The 18,730-nt window shown below is 33.7% G+C and overlaps 1 protein-coding gene across 2 annotated transcripts in view; it reads right to left on the reverse strand.

Moving 5' to 3' along the window:
• The window catches only part of LOC144437576 (TOX high mobility group box family member 3-like), a 132,372-nt gene that overhangs the window by 82,381 nt on the left and 31,261 nt on the right, over positions 1–18,730 (reverse strand). For both annotated transcript variants that reach the window (XM_078126541.1, XM_078126543.1), the window contains exon 2: positions 14,493–14,544. The gene's annotated coding sequence lies outside the window, so the exon portion shown is untranslated. The remainder of the gene's footprint in view (positions 1–14,492; positions 14,545–18,730) is intronic.

The raw sequence follows: 18,730 nt of genomic DNA on the forward strand, positions 1-18,730 counted from the left end.
TTTTATAATATGTATGTAGTCCACAAGTAAAGTTACTGTCAAATGGCTAAAACACCTAACACAACAAACTAAAGACACATGCAGTACGTTCAAAAACAGCACTTTGTGCGGATTGACCCTCACTGGCGCATAATTGAAAACGTAGTATAGAGTTTGGCGCAACTCATTTTTTTTATTTTCGTTATTTTGTTATTATCATTTTATTACATTTTTAAATCATTTGTTATTGTTATTGTTGTTATTTATTATTATTATTATTATTATTTTTTATGGGGGTGGGGGGTGTTTAATCAAAACTGCTAAGGAAATTGAACCAGTTCTATGGTTTATACAAGGGTCTTTATTTACAGTGGCTTTGTTTGCATGTTTCGTCATTATACTAAAAGTTCCAGTATAACTGTAACTTTTAATTTTAATATTACTACACTGCATGTAACTATCTACTACTAGTAGTCAAGGATCTATAGTATATTGGTTCAATAATTTATATCTACATTTACATTTATAAATAAACATACTGGGTCACTTTTAACCTACACTAACTAAAACTGGAACATTTTTTAAAAAAAATACTTTGTTACAATGAGATACAATAACTTACTTGTAAATATTATACACCCTGCATCACCTGTGATAAATGTATTGTTTGTAGCTCTGTATACCACTACCAGATAAATCAAACCAAATTGATTTTTGGGTCCACACCCAAAAATCAGTGCCCTCAACAGCAATCACAATTGCAACCTCTTTCTGTACTACTTATGGATAATATCGTCCACTAGTCTTGTTAACATGTACAGTCTCTAATTATTGGTATTTTAACAAATTTCAGTGAATACATGTATATTGCGATTATCTGATCGAAAAATGATACTGCAGTTACAAACTAGTGCAGTTTCAACTTGACGACAGATTCCAAACCAAGCTTCCTTTCAAGATTTAAACTTGCCACTACACCACCTATGAATAACATTGGCAACTAATGAACAGATGCAATGTCTATTCATAAGTAATTGATCAATTTTTAGTGAATATATCTTTGGTTATATACTTGTTGAAAAAAAAAATGTACAAGTTATAGCTTAATAAACTGTAAATTTGTTGAAAGTTGATTGGGTTAAATGATCATGATGATCAAAATCAGCAAGAACTATATATTAAATACATCAAAAATAAAAGTACATGTAAAAGTTAGGGCTGTACTAAGGACCTTTAAACACTAGAATTACATGTACTAGAACACAAAATGGCTACCCCAGTTGGAATGCACATGTGTACTTGAGTTGAATGTACATGTACATGTCTATAGCTTTCAAAATTTCAAAGTTATCTTTCAAATTCTGATTTTCATCTTTGTAAAACACAAAGCAATGACAAGTGATGAAGGCTTTAAAAGTAAACTAATTATAAATATGAATACTACCATGACTATGTGTCATTGTTGAGGATGCCAAGCAAATCTGCTATGTCCTATCAGTGGTGATAACACAGACAAACACATCACAGCAGGTGCAGCCACCTACTCAACAACCTCATCCTAGCTTTGAACAAGTTATCACAAACTGATAAAAGTAATCCAGTAAAAAAAACTATCAGTTATTCATTATTCAAATATCTTGTGTTAATGTTATTTTTACAATAATGGTTTTTCTAAATTCAAAATAATTTCTGATTTTAGGACTTTAATATCAACAGAATACAAAATGTAGGTGAAATATTCAGATACAAGAAGTGTCGTCTTTAGTTATCTCTGTTTATTAATTTATTGAGGAATTATATTAAGTATTAAAGGGACACATAAGCTACTCAACATGTTTATAGTTATACATTTTTTGGGGGGCATAATAATTGCTGCATATTGAAGTCACTCATCACATGTGTAGTAAAGTTTACTTAACCACCACTTGCAATTGAATTAATTCAAACCTCGTATTACGATTTAACATAAAAAAGATCCAATGACATAATTTTTCATACATGCCAAAAAATCCCTGCTATGTAATCAATGGTGTCCTAAGAATGCCAGAACACAAATTGTAATGTCATAGAAAACATGCATGGACATTAGTATTATACATTTAGTTTTGTTTAATTAAAGTTTTATATATTACAGTAAGTATGTTAACTTGAGTAAAAGGTTTAGAAACTCAGTTTGTATCACTTTAATAGCTATAATATCAGTGTGCCCTTTTAGCTAATTTGATGTGCCACTAATGCACACAATTTCTAGTGATGCACCAAAATTTGGTATTCCACTGTCTCTAACTATGTGTGGTGACTCACAAGAAATGCCAACAAAACAACAAAATTTGGCCATGATTAAAGGGCACACTGGTATACCAAACTAGCAGCTAGAAATCTAATAATCACAAAATGAAACCTAAACTAAAAATTTCAAACCAATATTATATAACTTAAATTTAATGTAAGGTGGAACTAAAATATGCTGTCAACTGAGGTCTGTTCTGACAATGTATACATGTACAGGAAATGTCAAAATTGTCTTCTTTTTTTCTCAAACTGCTACTTTTGTTCGAAAAATTCTCAAGAGAAATCATACACCCACATAAAAATATTTGATTGCTTACTAGTACTTGTGACCAATTTGGTTTATTTCATGGCGTTCACAATTATACAAGTTGGTTGGATATGGTGTATAAAACAGAGAACAAATTTACAATTGAAGTCTTCCAGCTAAACAAGCATACGCCCCCCCCCCCCCTCCCCCCTTCCTACATGTACTTTGGACTGACTTCATTGCTGAATTCCAAATGTCATTCTAATTTACAACTTGAAATAATAGTTCTTTCCAATTTCATTTTCAATTCATGATAATAACACAAGCTAAACGTTTCCGGTTGTTTTCTAGTTTTGCAAAGGAAAAAAAAAACAATGAGACAATTATTATCAAATTATATGTAATCAAAACTTCGATTTTTCAACTCCATAAGTTTACAATTTACATCTTTTCTTCTGAAACCTACCGGCGCCTTGCCCCCTGTTGCTTCATTTTCTTTGCATGTGCAAAACATTACCTTAGTATATCATTGCCAAATCATTTACAGAGTAATAGTATACTGTTACAGATAATGATATCACATGTAATTTGCAAATAAAATGTTAATGATGAAATTTAGATTTTTGTTGTAAGCCATGATGTAAAGTAGCAAAGTTTATTGATCATATCTATTTGTTGAGTCAGACACTAAAATGTAGCAAAGTTAGTCACATTTTTGTTGAATCATAATAAAATGTAGCAAAGTTAGTCACATTGTTGTTGAGTCATAACAAAATGTAGCAAAGTTAGTCACATTTTTGTTGAATCAGATAATAAAATGTAGCAGTTAGTCACATTTTTGTTGAATCAGATAATAAAATGTAGCAAAGTTAGTCACATTTTTGTTGAATCAGATAATAAAATGTAGCAAAGTTAGTCACATCTTTGTTGAGTCAGACAATAAACGTAGCAAAGTTAGTCACATTTTTGTTGAATCATAATAAAATGTAGCAAACTTAGTCACATTTTTGTTGAATCAGATAATAAAATGTAGCAAAGTTAGTCACATTTTTGTTAAGTCAGATAATAAAATGTAGCAAAGTCAGACAATGAAATATCACAATATTAATATGATGTCACAACAGTGAAATATTCCAAAGTTTATTGTAAGATTTTTGTCACGCCTGACAATAACTGTAGCAATTGGATATTGTGCCACACACTTCTAGTTTGGGGTAAATTAGTTGCAATTGTGACTCCTCAAGCCATACGATACATGTAACTATCAGTACTTTCAAAATGTCTCTCTTTGATGGTATTAGTACCTATATGTATGACTAGCAACACTTACAAGTTACATGTCATGTGATGATCATCAAATAGTATTTGTTGACCCACAGCCTCCCTTTCATTGATTTCTTTGTGTAGTAATTTGTATCTGATTTCCTCCACATTACACGTATATTTTCTGGTTCACCTACTACACAACCCGTGGGCTTTATCCATTCCAAACCACAATCAAATCTACAAAATAACTACAGTAATAACAACACCCTCAAAAAAGCCATTATTATCACTCAGTATCACTAAACACCCTTTTGCTTCAATTTCTCTCCTGATTTCATGCCATTTTTTGTTTTTCCTCTCAATTTCAACTATGAGTTTGTTATACATGCATCCAATCATTTCGCGACACTGATCAGGTACCATTGCCATGGCAACCACAGCAGACAAACAATGCAGACATTGCTGTTCCACTGGACAGCATCACCATGGAGACCTAAGAAGCTAACAAGATTAGAGAAATTCTCCACTGATGGTTTTAACCAGATTAAGGGTTTTGTACAGATATGAAGGTTATTAGTGTTAATCATTTGTTAAGTATACTGGAGTCCTGGTGATTGTGTAGCAAAGCTGCCAAATTATACCACTGTTGGTTTTTCAGCATACGGCTTGAGAGTTGTCTTGGGAACACTGTCAACCTATAAATCCAGCAAAGTCTAAGGGATGATCGCACAAAGTCACACAAGCTTGAGTGAACTTCGTTCGTTGTTTTATTTATTTATTTATTTTTTTTTTTTTTTTTTGGGGGGGGGGGTGTCTGGTGTCAATGCTATTGCTACAGGTACATGTACTTCAAATGTTGATAAAATGTTAAAAATCGACTTCTAATTTGAGATACAGGGCTGGGTTTACGGTAGCATTTTGATGCAGTTAACCATTATCTGAGTAAATAGGTGACCATTCATTAGGTTGGAACTTCATGCTTAGGCCTAGAAAAAAAAGTTTGGTTCCGGTTACCCAACCCCCACCTAGTTTTTCACTGCCGGCCCAAAACATTTTTTTTTTTTTTTTTTTTTTTTTACATTTTCAAAAAAAAAATAATAAGATCACGAAAATTGTGAAGTCTTGCCAGAAATAGTGGACGTGGAAACTGAAAAATAAAAAGACGATAAAAATTTTTTCTCTGTAATGGCTGTACATATGATGAGAAGAAAACAATAACACAGAGACCATTTGGAAAACACATAACTACCTGACCTAGAAACACACACCTGAAAAAACCCCACAATAAAATGAAATAAAAAATCTACCTACCCCACCTATTCTAAAATTGAGTGTAATCGGAACCACACAATTCTTTTTTATTAGGCCTAACCTCCATGTTTTTACATTGAATCGATTGTAGTGGTACCAGTGTGATCGCTACAATTTTCATCATGGTTTTCAATATACAAATGTGTGATGTCGCACTTGTGAACATTCGTTTCGGGGGAGGGGGGTTTTGTCCTGAATGAACGATGTTCACTTATTGAGCATGTGCGACACTGTGCGATCGTCCCTAACTATATATTTAGTAAAGTTTACATACTTTTAACAGCAACTTTTTTGGTGCAGAGCACAATTTTCAAAATTTTTCACATAAAACATCACCTGAATGCACACATCACTAAAGGATCATTCTTGCACAATTGGGGTGCTAACTATATGCATTGATGCACTGTTGTTGCATCATCAAAGCATCTGCATGGAACAATGCTTGCATCTCTGATACAAAATAAACAATACTTTATGCTGCACATGCTTTGTGACTTAGTAATAATCATGTACTCTGCTATCTAGATGTCAATAGATGCAATGTTTATATCGAGATGCTGATGCATTGTTAAATTGATGCACCATTAATGAGATGCTCTGTGGACACCTCGAAGGTGCGAATTGAATGCTGTTTACATACACTAATCCCCAAGAGCATTATTCATGAACTTTTCCAGCATGATGCCTTAAAGATGCAAGCATAGTTCATGCACAATATCAGATTATGCTTGATCTGTACTTGATCCCCTACGCCGTACCTATATGCTGTGTCAGCCATAAACCATCAAACATTTTGTATACACCTTATTATAGAACTTTCACAGGGACCATATATAGTAACTGTTCTCAGTGTTACATTCAACACCCATATCAATATGAATCCCTTTTTACCTTGTAGGGATGTAATCTGACTTTCTTGCACACATGAATAATTCAAAACTCAACAGATCGATCAGTGACTTCATAAGCTCTCTACATGCATGCATGCACGTCAGCCTGACTGCCACTTTTGGGCATGCAAAGACAAAAAATTTTCTCCAAGACTTTATTAATAAAGGGATACACACTATAACATATATCATTCTAGGTAAAAATATATCAACGATCTGATGACATAATTTTTGGGTGTGCCTTCAAATTATCTTTGACACCAGGATCGAAGATGCTACACGTGGTATCGAATCATATCGCAGCAAAGGGAGATCTTCAGATTCTACGCCATGGATAGCACTAGACCAGGACTGCAGCAAAGCTTGAGATTCTACACCTAGCATAGACCAGGACTGCAGCAAAGCTGGAAATTTTAGACTCATTTTATGGCATATCTAGAACTGAATGTGATTGTGATGTAAAGAATGGTTGGATTGAAACATTTGTATCTCGATTACCAAAAGCACTGTTTTTTACCTATAATCATATCCCAGTGTTCTCCCCAGGAAAGATGGCAAGGATGATGGCTAATTTGCATATTAATTTACATATAAATAACATGGTAATTTGCATTTTGTTTGCAAAGTGGTCATGCATGTCTTAAAACAATGGAACAAATTCTGACAAGTTTATTTTAACACATACAGTTACACACATGTACATTGGGGATCAGCCATTTCTCTTCATGTGAAAGTATTATTATGATTTTGTCCTTCCAAAAAGCTCAAGGATGGTAGAGCACTTTTGAAGCACGGTAGAAACATACCAAGCATGGCAGCCAAGATGGCAAGGACGGTGTTTGCACTGTGCTTTGCTAGAGAGAACACTGATATTCAATATCTGAGTGTAAATACAATATGAGTGGAGTTTTACATTATGAAGTATTCATACCGATAAAACATGTTTCTAATGTTGGCCTAAGTTAGTAACTTTATCATGTTAACATTAAAGTGTTACATGTGTACGTGTATACATCTTCCTTTGCTGTACTTTTTCTGTAAAGATGGCTTGAAATATATGTACTAGATAGAGAGGCATTGATTTTGCAGGAGGTAAGTGTCAGGTAAAATGTACCAGATTTCCAGGGGTATTTTGATATAGTTCCCCACCAACTTTACGGTATGGTACGGTACATCTACAAGGTGTTGAAATCTATGAAAGTTTTATCACATTTTGTTATATCTCATACCGGGTTCCCCAACAATTTTGTCATGGTACAATTACAAGAGTATTGAAAACTATTACAGTTTTACCAGATTTCCTGACATCAGTTACCAGATTCTCCTACTGTTATGTTACAGTACAAGGACTTACGTATGGAAATCTAATCAAGTTCTACCAGATTTCCCAGTGTCTGTTACCAAAGTACCCAAAACATAGCAAAAAAACCCTCTAAATTGCATCTTGGCGGCCTAGATTATAACAACTTATGACTCATTGAATTTGTACAGCTAATATATTTTAAAAGCAAGAATTACATTTTTAGTAATAAAATTTCTGCTCACAAGAGTCAAAATATTTCTTGGAAGCGATCTGTGATATGTGACAAAGAGCCCACTGCAGTACACCCCTGACGATGCTGACGTGACGTCAGTGAAATTAGGATTTGCTTCCAAGGAATATTTGAAAACTGGTTCTATTTTTGTTTCAAGCAGAAATCTGTATAGTGCTGGGGGACAGTTAATTATTGTTCATTTTGTCTTCCTAATTCTAGTTAGATTTTTTATGTTTCCATCTGTCATATATTTCATTTTTAAAATTACCTCAAATTATATTTTAACATTTATGTAGAATAAATGAAGTAAGTGAATGCAATAACACCAATTATTTGAGAAATAACTTTTAAACTGTTTGAATGATATCAAATTATATTTCAAACAGATGATTGGCTAGCAAAAACATTCAGACTACAAGAATAACTCATCTTTCATTTTGTATCTTGGAACTTTGCAATAAATGAAAATTAAGACACAATTAATTCTTTTTCTGTTATTTTTTTTACATATTTCAAATTTATTCTGGATGTGACTCAATTATTTGATTTTCCTTCTTGATTTTTTCTTAATATTTAAGTTGCAGTTATACCTGAAATTACAACAATATGTATTTTCATTTGAACTCCAGACCTCTAACTTTTGACTCAAATCAGGCAAGTCATTTTGTGTTAGTCTCCTGGATTACAAGTTACCGCCAAAATTAATTTGCTAAATAAATTTTCACCACTCTTCAAAAGTTTTTGGTTTGGTTCACATCTGTTTTTGATCCGAATCATTGATTTTGTTTGCACTAATGATTTATGTCAAAATTTTAAATTAACAGTTATTGCCAAAATCAGATGAATATAAATTTTCATTTCTTCATAACTTTTTCGGCATACAACACATTTATTTTGGATCAGAACCATTGATTTATGTCTGTTAATGATCTTGTGCCAAAATTGAAATTAAGAGTTATTGCCAAAAGTAGGGGAATATAAATTTTCATTTTTCTATAATTTTTTATAACAACCACATTAATTCTAGACTAGAATGAAAGATATAACCACCATATGAAAATCTATGCCAAAATTATCGTTGAAAAATTGGCCAATTTGTCAAAATGATTTAATAATTGGAACCAACACATTTTCTGACTTGTACCAGGTAGTTAAAAATGTAAGGGGTGACAGGGTGTGGTTAAAAGTAGCATTGGGAAACTTTGCTATATATTGCTTTGAACATTATCTGCCCCATATTATGCCCGATGAATGGGGCCGACTGGCTTATTTCACTTCATGATAAATTCATGCAAAGGGATAAAAATTGTTAGAAAAAAAAAGATAAACATGTCCGGCAGCAAAAGATGATTCCATATACTCAGGGGAAGGAGAAGACATTACGGCACATAAACCTGTTACAGTAAGAATGAGTATTCATGGACTCAGTGTTTGACTTTGAAAGAAAATTTCTGCTAACTGAGTCAAAAAAAAAAATTCTCAAAAGTGAATCTCAAATTTTCAATGATAATAACTCGTTTGATATGTCTCCTCCAAGATACATGCATGTAGTGACATCCCATTATAGTACACCCTGATGTCATCATGAATAATTTGGAATTTGCTTCCAAGAATTGATGCTATGAACAGAAATTTTGATTTGTAACCAGGCTGACTCAGTTATCCGTTCCTTCACATGATTTTGACATTATTAGCCTTGAATATTAGAATATTTTGTTTCACTTTCATTTTGAAAACCAAAAACTGAGAATTTCCAACCTCTACAGTACTTGACAATGTGTTGATCTTTGGTTTCAATCTTAACTCCATTCTTTCACTTCACCAGTAACTTCTTAATTTGAAAATTTAAAAAAATATTTTTTTCTAAACTCTTAGAATGTCACATTATTTATCTGTAGATCATAACTCTTATTTTATGTTTGTGTAAAAAGACACATAACTTGCAACTACAAACAATTTCAAAAATACATGTATCATTGTGAAATTACTCTCTCTTCTTTTGTGTGTGGTCAATACAAGCATTTTCTTTTTACTTTATTGTATTGTATTGTACTGATATCTGGAAATTTAGATAAAGTTTATTATTATTTTTCAAAAATATCTTCAGTCACCAAATTATCATTTTTGTGTATGAAAATATGTCTTGAAGTTTAAATTATTATTAGTATATATACCACATAATTCAGTACAAAAACGGCTTGGGCTTGAATTTTTGACTAGCTTTGCACCACATGTATGAGCACACTTATTCTAGAAGTTGCAGTTATATACAATTTCAAAAATCACTTCACCATATTACCATTTCTGTGTGAAAAGACCTGTCTTGAAGCAGAAATTTGACAATATTAGTAGTACCACGTAATTCAGTACAAAAACAGTTTGGGCTCAAAATTTTCGACTAGTTTCACACTATTGAACAGGCTTTTGCAAATAGTTGAAGCTAAAAAACAATTTTGCAATTTTCACCATATTATAATTTCTGGTTACATGTGAAAAAAGTATGTCTTGAAGTTAAAGCTTAAATTTGACAATATTAGTAATAATTCATTACTAAAAAAAACAGCTTGTCTTAAAATTTTGACTAGTTTCGCACTATTGAACAAGAAGTTTAATATTAAACTTAAATTCAAGGTTATCTCAGTACCTGAACAATTTACTCTCAATCAAAAATTCCAAATTGTATGTGAACAGGAAAAAGTGCATTTCCTGTCACCACTTGATAGGATTACCTATTAGTCTATCAAAGCAGTCTAGTACCTATTCAATCTCAAGGTTACTAGCTAAGTGTCTTTCACTCCACACAAGGTCAAACTCAATTAAAATACAAAGAAACCGGTCCATAGACAGGCCTATGACCGGTCCAAACACTGAACAGGTCTATATGCAATCTTTCTATTCATATGCAAATCAGATGTGATGTAATTACAGCCAGTGGAGCTTTAATAAAAGGCGATATTTTATGACTGTGAAAATGTGACCATTTCAAGGAAAAACTAAAATACGTGCGTTATCGTAAATCATTCTTCTATCTCTATGGCAATGCTATCTGAAGACATGCTCCCTGTAGTGTAGTGTCAGCAAAAAATATGCTTTGATTTGCTATGATGAATCTCTCTTAGTATTACAGTCATTTTTTTTAAAGGCCCAGTTTGGGTTAGGATTAAAATTTAGGTGGGAAAAACACTTGTACAACAAAGCTATAGAAAAATTTTGTTAAAAACAAAAGAATGACCCAAAATATTCATTTTTGGATGTACTTATAACATGACACTACGAGACCATGGGATTGAAGTCTTGGCCTTTAAAGGTAATTGTGGCTGGGATAAAAAGTTCCCAATATTACCCAATGATATGGAAAGCGTAAATATTCATGGCTTCTGGGTTCATAATTATAAATGACAATTCCTTTTAAGAGTTCAAAAATTGGGGGGGGGGGGGGGGGGGGGGGGAACCGGAATAAAACAAATCCTCACTTTCGGCTGACACCTTCACCAGGGGTTACTACACACTGTCACATGACAATGCTGATGAGATGTTAGCAACAATTTGGAATTTGCTTTCTAAAATTTTTTTAAATCTGTGAGTAGAAACTTTATTCATCATATCAAATACTAATAATATGTCTGTATGCATATGCATGTATCTGCATTTCATTTCAAAATAAAATTATCAAGTTCACATTTCTAGTAGTCTAGTTCCTATACGGATGGTATCATTACAATTTACATGTCCACTCATGGTCTAGTTAAGAGAATACGTTGGCATCAAAACATTTCTAGGTATGAGTGATTTTATTCACCATTATTGGTATGATATCTACAGTATATGTCCTTTGTGTTTTCTTTATAATTATATGCCCCTCTATAGAGGGAGAGGGGGAAGGAGAGATAAGTACTCAGCCCTAAACAACACAGTTACACATCTTTTGCTTCATGTTGTACTATCACTGTTGAATGCCCTTTATTTCTTCTTCTGTATACACATCAGGCATTTCTGCTCCAAGGAGTAGACATGACAGTCAATAAAATGAATCCAGCTCTCTCTCCTACATCAGGTTTTTCTAATGATTCTAAACTGAGAAGGAGCACACAGGGACTAAAAACAAACCACCTACTCAATGGTAAACCACTGGGACTTGTACTGTTTCTAATTCATTGTAAGTGTCAATCAAGCACTAATGCACTCTCTCCTTCTCTGTGTCTATAAGTCGTTGAGATGGACAAATGGTGAAATTGGCAGACTTGGAAACGGTGCATGTCAGTAGTAATCTATCACAAATTGACAGGCTGTCGTCATCGCTCATTAATATTCATTTGGTACACCTGTTTCGACTATCGTGGGAATTCATGCAAATGTCCAACCGAAGTCCACCTCCAGAAAAATCATGTGGGGACGCGACATCATCATGTTTATATGAACACTGTAGGAGGTAGCACAGAATTCTGTGTGAGAGTAACGAAATTGACTAGACGTACTGTGTGAAAATAACGTAGTGTAAGATCGAAATATGGTCGTCAGGAACTAGACCAGGTAAGTTCACACTGCAATTCGTTTCTGAATGTCTAAAGTCCTTGGGTAAGATCATGAATCCCAATTTTGTCCCATTCAACCAATCTCTATGTCAAACATGGAACTATTCAGATCTGATGTGAGAGGCCCAGGAGGACCTACCTGTTGGGATCAAATTATCTATATAACTATGTAATTATTTCATGGAACTATGTAAGTATGTATGAATGGGGACCTGGCAGGATAGTGATTGTATGGGGCTACATTTGTACCTGTCAGAATGTAATTATGTGTGAATGGGGACCTGACAGGACAGTGATCATTATATGAATGGTTTACTCCTATATATGCACTTTAATACTTAGCTGCAAAGACTTATCTTATATGCAATTGAAGTATAATGAGTTGTTGTGCTACTATAGATCTGTGCCAAAGGTAAAAATGTGTAGTGTTAGGATCATGTGGAGGCACCTTAGAAGGTCAATGATGACTAACCTTCAAATAACACTTTAGAATCTGTGAACTGTGTTTCACAATCATATATACAATGTACAACTCCAGAGATATGGCTGTCGACACACATTTGAAAAAAAAAATGTTTTTAGGAATTGTATACACATGTATTCATTTTATTTTTTCAAACATTGTATCTTGAATACTAAATTTATTAGGTGATAGATGGTTCAATAACGCCATGAAAATCAATAGAAATTCTACCCAAATTGTAAGTGAAACAGGTCACTTCATCAACTCTGACTACCTACCACACATAGACATTATATTTGAACCGTGTCCTTCAGAACCACTGGCTAGCTCCATGTGTTTCGTACCTTCCACTCCATCATATAAATTCTGAAAAAAGCATTGAGGAACTCAAACAAAAACCTGTTCTCCGGCTAGCGCCATCTACACCCCCCCCCCCCCTTTCCTTTTTCATGTAACTTCTGAAACAAGCGTTGTCGTCGTTGAAGAACTCGCACCGCTAGGAAATTGTCTGAGAGATGAACAAGTACTCAGTGGGAGAGCTACTATCACTGCAAGCTACAGATACTATTAATCTCTGAGTAAATAGTTCATTATCACTCCTTTGTCTCGACACCCTGTTATAGGAAATCCTACTTGATTATACAATTCATGTTTAATAAGAAAACATATGCCTTATTTGTATTCAGTTGACTTTCTTGTAAGTCTTTCTTTTTGTTCAAGATAAGTAGGTCTAAATTAACCTGGACCCCCTAGGCTGTTCACCTTTATACACATACAATTTTCTATTTTACTTTCAGCCTGTCTGAATTTAAAAGGTAGAACGACTGCTTTATCGTACATCATTTGATATTTCTTGATGTATATCAAATTCATCTCTTTTTTCATTATATTTGACGTCATTAATTATTCATTTTAATTTACTCGATCCTATTATCATCTCTCGTCTTTATCTTTTTAATTATCTTATTTTCTATGTTTTTGACTTCTAAGGTTGTTTTTCTGGAAAATCCAATGATTTTGATTTTGAACTTACCTGACCTGCTTTTAAACATGTGCATGTATGTAACCATCAATTTTTTTACCTCCATGTGTAACAATTTTTGGACAAAACGTTGGTGATTTCAGTAATTGTTAGGGGCTGTATTATCTATGTTTGCACCCTTACACAGACACATAGCTAAAAGCATGCATATTACACAATATGCAAATATATTCATCTTCATGTACTCACACACACACACACACACACACACACACACACACACACACGCACGCGCGCGTACGTACGTGCGTGCGTACGTACGTACGTACGTACGTACGTACGTACAAATATATAAACATACATACATACATACACACACACATACATACATACATACATACATACATACATAATAATAATACATACATACATACATACATACATACATACATACATACATACATTCGTACATACGTACATACGCATGTACATACACATGCACGCATGCACACATGCACATACATATGCACACACGCACACACACATACATACATGTACATACATACATTCAGACATGCATACATATTTGTAAGTGCAGGCATGCATGCACGTATGTACGTACGCGTACATACACACAGGTCTATTCTGTTGATCAAATCACAACACATCCCTGTTACACACAAACAAACAGGCATGAACACATACATACATTTGTAAATGTACAAAAATATTACATGCAATTTATATATAGAACTTTCTATATTCTTATGTGTTTTTGTGTTAAAGAACAGAAAAATCCATTCTTGTTCATATACATAAAGTACATGTATATGCATTTCAATAACATCCCCTTGAACTTGAAGTTAGTTCATCCCAAATCATTCCCAGCATACAAAATGTATAGTGTTTTTGACAGCTAAAAACTGGACTGTGTTTCCTTTGCCCCATTTCCTGTCCTTGAAACATTTGAATGCAATTATTTCATCATGTCTTACCTTCCACCACACTTGATAGAATCACTACAGGTACCTTCTATAATAAATATACCTACAAGAGATCAAACATGAAATGACAAATTAATATTTGGAATCAAGTTAGTCATGTATGATGTAGTATGCTGTGGAGTCATGATGAGCGAATAGTTAGAGTAGCCAGCTTGGAATCTGCAAGTTGCAGGTTATAGACCCGCCGTTGCCATTTCTTTCTGAATGGCTAAAGTCCCTGGCCAATATTTGGACCATGATTGTGCCTCATCCCAGCTGTATAATTGGGGACCTGGTAGGATAGAGGTTGCAATGTGAATACTTTAATCCTATGTGCTTATAGAGGCTGCAATGGATCATATGCTTGCTCCTCAGGGAGTTGAGGAAGTATAAAGGGTCGTTTTGCTGCCATTGATCCGTGCCAGGGGTAATAATTGTGAGCCCCTTGAGGTCTCAGGAGGAAAGGCATGTTATATCAATTCTGCCTAATGATAACTAAAGTGTTTACTGTGTGCAGTTACATAATGTCAAAATATGGTATATTTGTCATCTCAGGATGTTACAGTACTTACATGTATACACTGCTCACATAATTCTTATAAGTTACAGCTTAGGTTTATTCATTTGCATAAACAACTCTTGATTTCAAGATGTCTAGACAGTGTGAAGCGTGATCTTGAGATTGGAAGCCGTAGATAGCCTCTAAACTCCCAGCTACATTACTGAGTACATATTTTACCGAAAATATGGTAGAGGGAGTTCAAACCTACGAAACTTTGAGGCTTTCACTCTCGACTACATGTACATGTAGCTGTTACTAGGGGTTACAAAAACTCAACACGAACACACGGGTAACAATTATCTCTTGAAGACAGTGCAAAGTAATATCCCTTCCTTGATGAATTACGATCGTAACCAGTGCACATTACACCATGACCCAGTCCGCCATAACCGATCTACGTGCACCATCATTTATCAAGTTAAATACATCCCAAATGGTGCCCAAATATCTGTGCTCATCATAAAATCTCATGAACTCTAAATCTTTGGACTTAACACAGTGTGTAAAAGGATTTGTAAAAAATGATTCATATTTGTCTTGGGATTCAAAGAGATAAAGTTGGTATTCTGCTCAAGCGATACCGACAAAATTGGGAATGCTTTAAATAAAAAAAAACGGAATCGTATATATATGCTCGAGAGTGGAGACGTTTGGGATGTAACTGTTTTTTTTATCCATTTCGTGCAAACCAGAACAAGACATACTACCAATGGAGGATGTGGTGAGATAATGATAGGAGTATTACTACAATTCCTATATATGGAACTCTTCACAGAACAGGCACATTATAAATTCACTTTATTATTATTACATACACATCAATAAAAATATAAAATTGTTTGATTTATTAATTTTTAATCACTCTATGTTTTCATTTAATATTATGATGTACATAATGTATGATCTGCATGTTTATCTTTCTTTCAAACATAAAGTTGAGTGTATTCGATTATTGTACATTGAATTATTTCAAAAGTGTAATTTGATACATGCAGATTTCATGTTATTAAGTTTCTTCCGGTATCATTTGCATATACAAATGTATGCAAGTTTCAAACCTGCATTTATACTATAGCTGCAACCGGAACATTTTTTTTTTTTTGGAATTTTTTTTTTTTTTAGATACACCGAATGTACAATAACTTTTTACAGGCATTACCTGTCACAGGTGATGTAATACTGTTCAAGGTGTACAATATTAGGAAGTTATTGTACATTTGGTGTACCTTGAAAACATATTTTTGTAGCTGTATACAGGATAAATCAAAAAAAAATTTTGGTCTGTACCCAAAACTCAGCACCCTCAACGACAACCATGATTTCACCCTGTTTCTGTACTACCTATGGATAATATCAACCACTGAATGTACAGTGTCAAATTATTGGAAGTATTTTAGCAATTTTCAGATAATGTGTTGTGGTTGTCTGATCTATAAAGTTTATGTTGGTAAAAAATCAAGCCTTGTACACTTGGAGGCTCTACAGGGTTTCCGCACACCCTCGTCCCCAAACCCACCCTCACCTGTTTCACCTGAGTTCATAACCAGAAGTACAGTGGAAGTACTGAAAATGGCGCTTTTTTACCAGATTTCATCTCTCCGTAGAAAAGTAAAAGTAAAATAAATAGCCTATCAGTATCAACGCTTGCATGATCATGTGATAGATAACATCACCGAACAACATTACATGTGCTTGGTTATGTAATAAATAACATGTATCAAGTCACATCATCTTTATACCACGGAAGTGTGATAAACTGCTTATCACATTACATTGCAGCTCCATGGTGATACGATCAATATATATGTACCTTATCAACTCAAGTAGCACTGAGCTGTCAACGGAAGTATGATCAACTACTTCCTACAATATGGTGGTTATATGATCAATATAACTGTAGCTTTAATTATCAACTCAAAGTCTGTGAACACAGAAAATGGAAATGTGATAAGCTGGTTATCAAGTGACATCATCACTCCATGATGATATGATCATTATACATGTACATTGTACTCATACAAAATACAGATTACCAATTCCATCTGCAAATGCCGCAAATGGTTCGTCGACTCAGTCTTCAGGATACGACACTCGTGCCACGCTATCAGCCAGCACTGAGCATGATACTGTGATAGAGCTGAACAACATGTGTATCTTAGACTACAACACGCAACAGTCTAGGTGGTTTACAAGAATGGAACACAACGAGAACAGCACTACAGTCTAATGACACAAATGTGAAACATCACTTGACTAAACTTGTAAACTACTGTAGACGTAGTAGAACAGTGTGTACAGTATAGTTACTTTGGAACGGTCAATAGGATATGAATGCGACATTTTGATCCGTCTACTACGGGTCTTGATTATGCAATTACTTAGCTTTAATGTCTCTCTTAATTGGCGGAATAGTACAGAGATGAAAAGCTTAATAAAAATATCCCAGCATAAGTTTGATTTAAAATAATTTGTTACAGGTTTTATAAGTAAATAATATTCATATTTTGCAGGCCACCCATGCAGAAAAATGAGAATTTTCTTCCAGTTTGTTGAATTTTAGCAAATATACATTCAGTTTTCCACTTGGATGCTTTATGCAGTCATGCATCCTATATTTCAATGCGTACATCGTACGACTAGTTTCCTGCCAAAATACACCATTATTCTGTATTTTTCATTTTTATCCAATTTCACAAAACAGAAAAGTTATTCATGGCAAACATTAGGCAATGCAAAAATAAATTAGGGAAAACGCAAAAATTATCCAAATTTTATAAGTAATCAAGAAAAAGTTGCAACTTCAATTGATTAGAGAGTGCTGAATATTCCTTACAACACAAATTCTACGTTCTAGTGGTTGAAAATGTAATGATGATTTTCTGTCATTCTGGTGGAAAATTAAATAAATTGGATGATAACTTATTTCCTAAAATTGACATTCTTAGACTCAAGTGTCCAATACTCTAACCAATAGTGAAAATAGGTCCACATTTAAATTCATTCCTCTTTCACACTACATCACATGATTCAAAATAATCACTTCTCCCGTCAAATCCAACATTAAGTGGAAATGTGAAAAAAAGTTACTACAATTGCAGAATTCAACTAATTTTAATGAAATTCTGATCACTCTTGAACGAAACTTTGACATAAATTGACAAATAAAAATCACATTCTATGGTTTTAATCCAAAATCAAGCTGAGTTGTGACAACAATTATAGAGGAAATAAATTTTTCACATAATTTTGGCGGGAAACAGAAATTTTGCACATCTATTACAAATTCTAGACATTTTAAAGTACATGTTTGCTTCATTTGATTCACAGTAATTTTTTTTTATGGTTCATATCCAAAATGATAAAGAAATATGATAGAATGTGAAAAACAACTGAGATTTTGGTTCATAATTCTGACGATAAAAGTTGACACACAATTCAGGCCAGGGCATTTTCTGTATTCATTGAAATAAACATGGCACTTTTTAGACATTGTACAAACAATAACAAGTTAAAGCTCATTGAAGTTGAGAGGCAGACACGATAAACTCCTGCTGTTTACAAGTTGTTATTATCCGTGTACCTACAAAGTTGTCAGAGCTTAAATTTTGCATTCTCTAGTTTGTCCTTGAAAGCAAACAGTGAATACATGTTCAAAATTTGCCTGCAGGTATGGCAAAACTTCATGAAT

Source organism: Glandiceps talaboti, chromosome 7 (assembly GCF_964340395.1).
Source record: "Glandiceps talaboti chromosome 7, keGlaTala1.1, whole genome shotgun sequence".
In the NCBI taxonomy this organism is placed as follows: domain Eukaryota; kingdom Metazoa; phylum Hemichordata; class Enteropneusta; family Spengelidae; genus Glandiceps; species Glandiceps talaboti.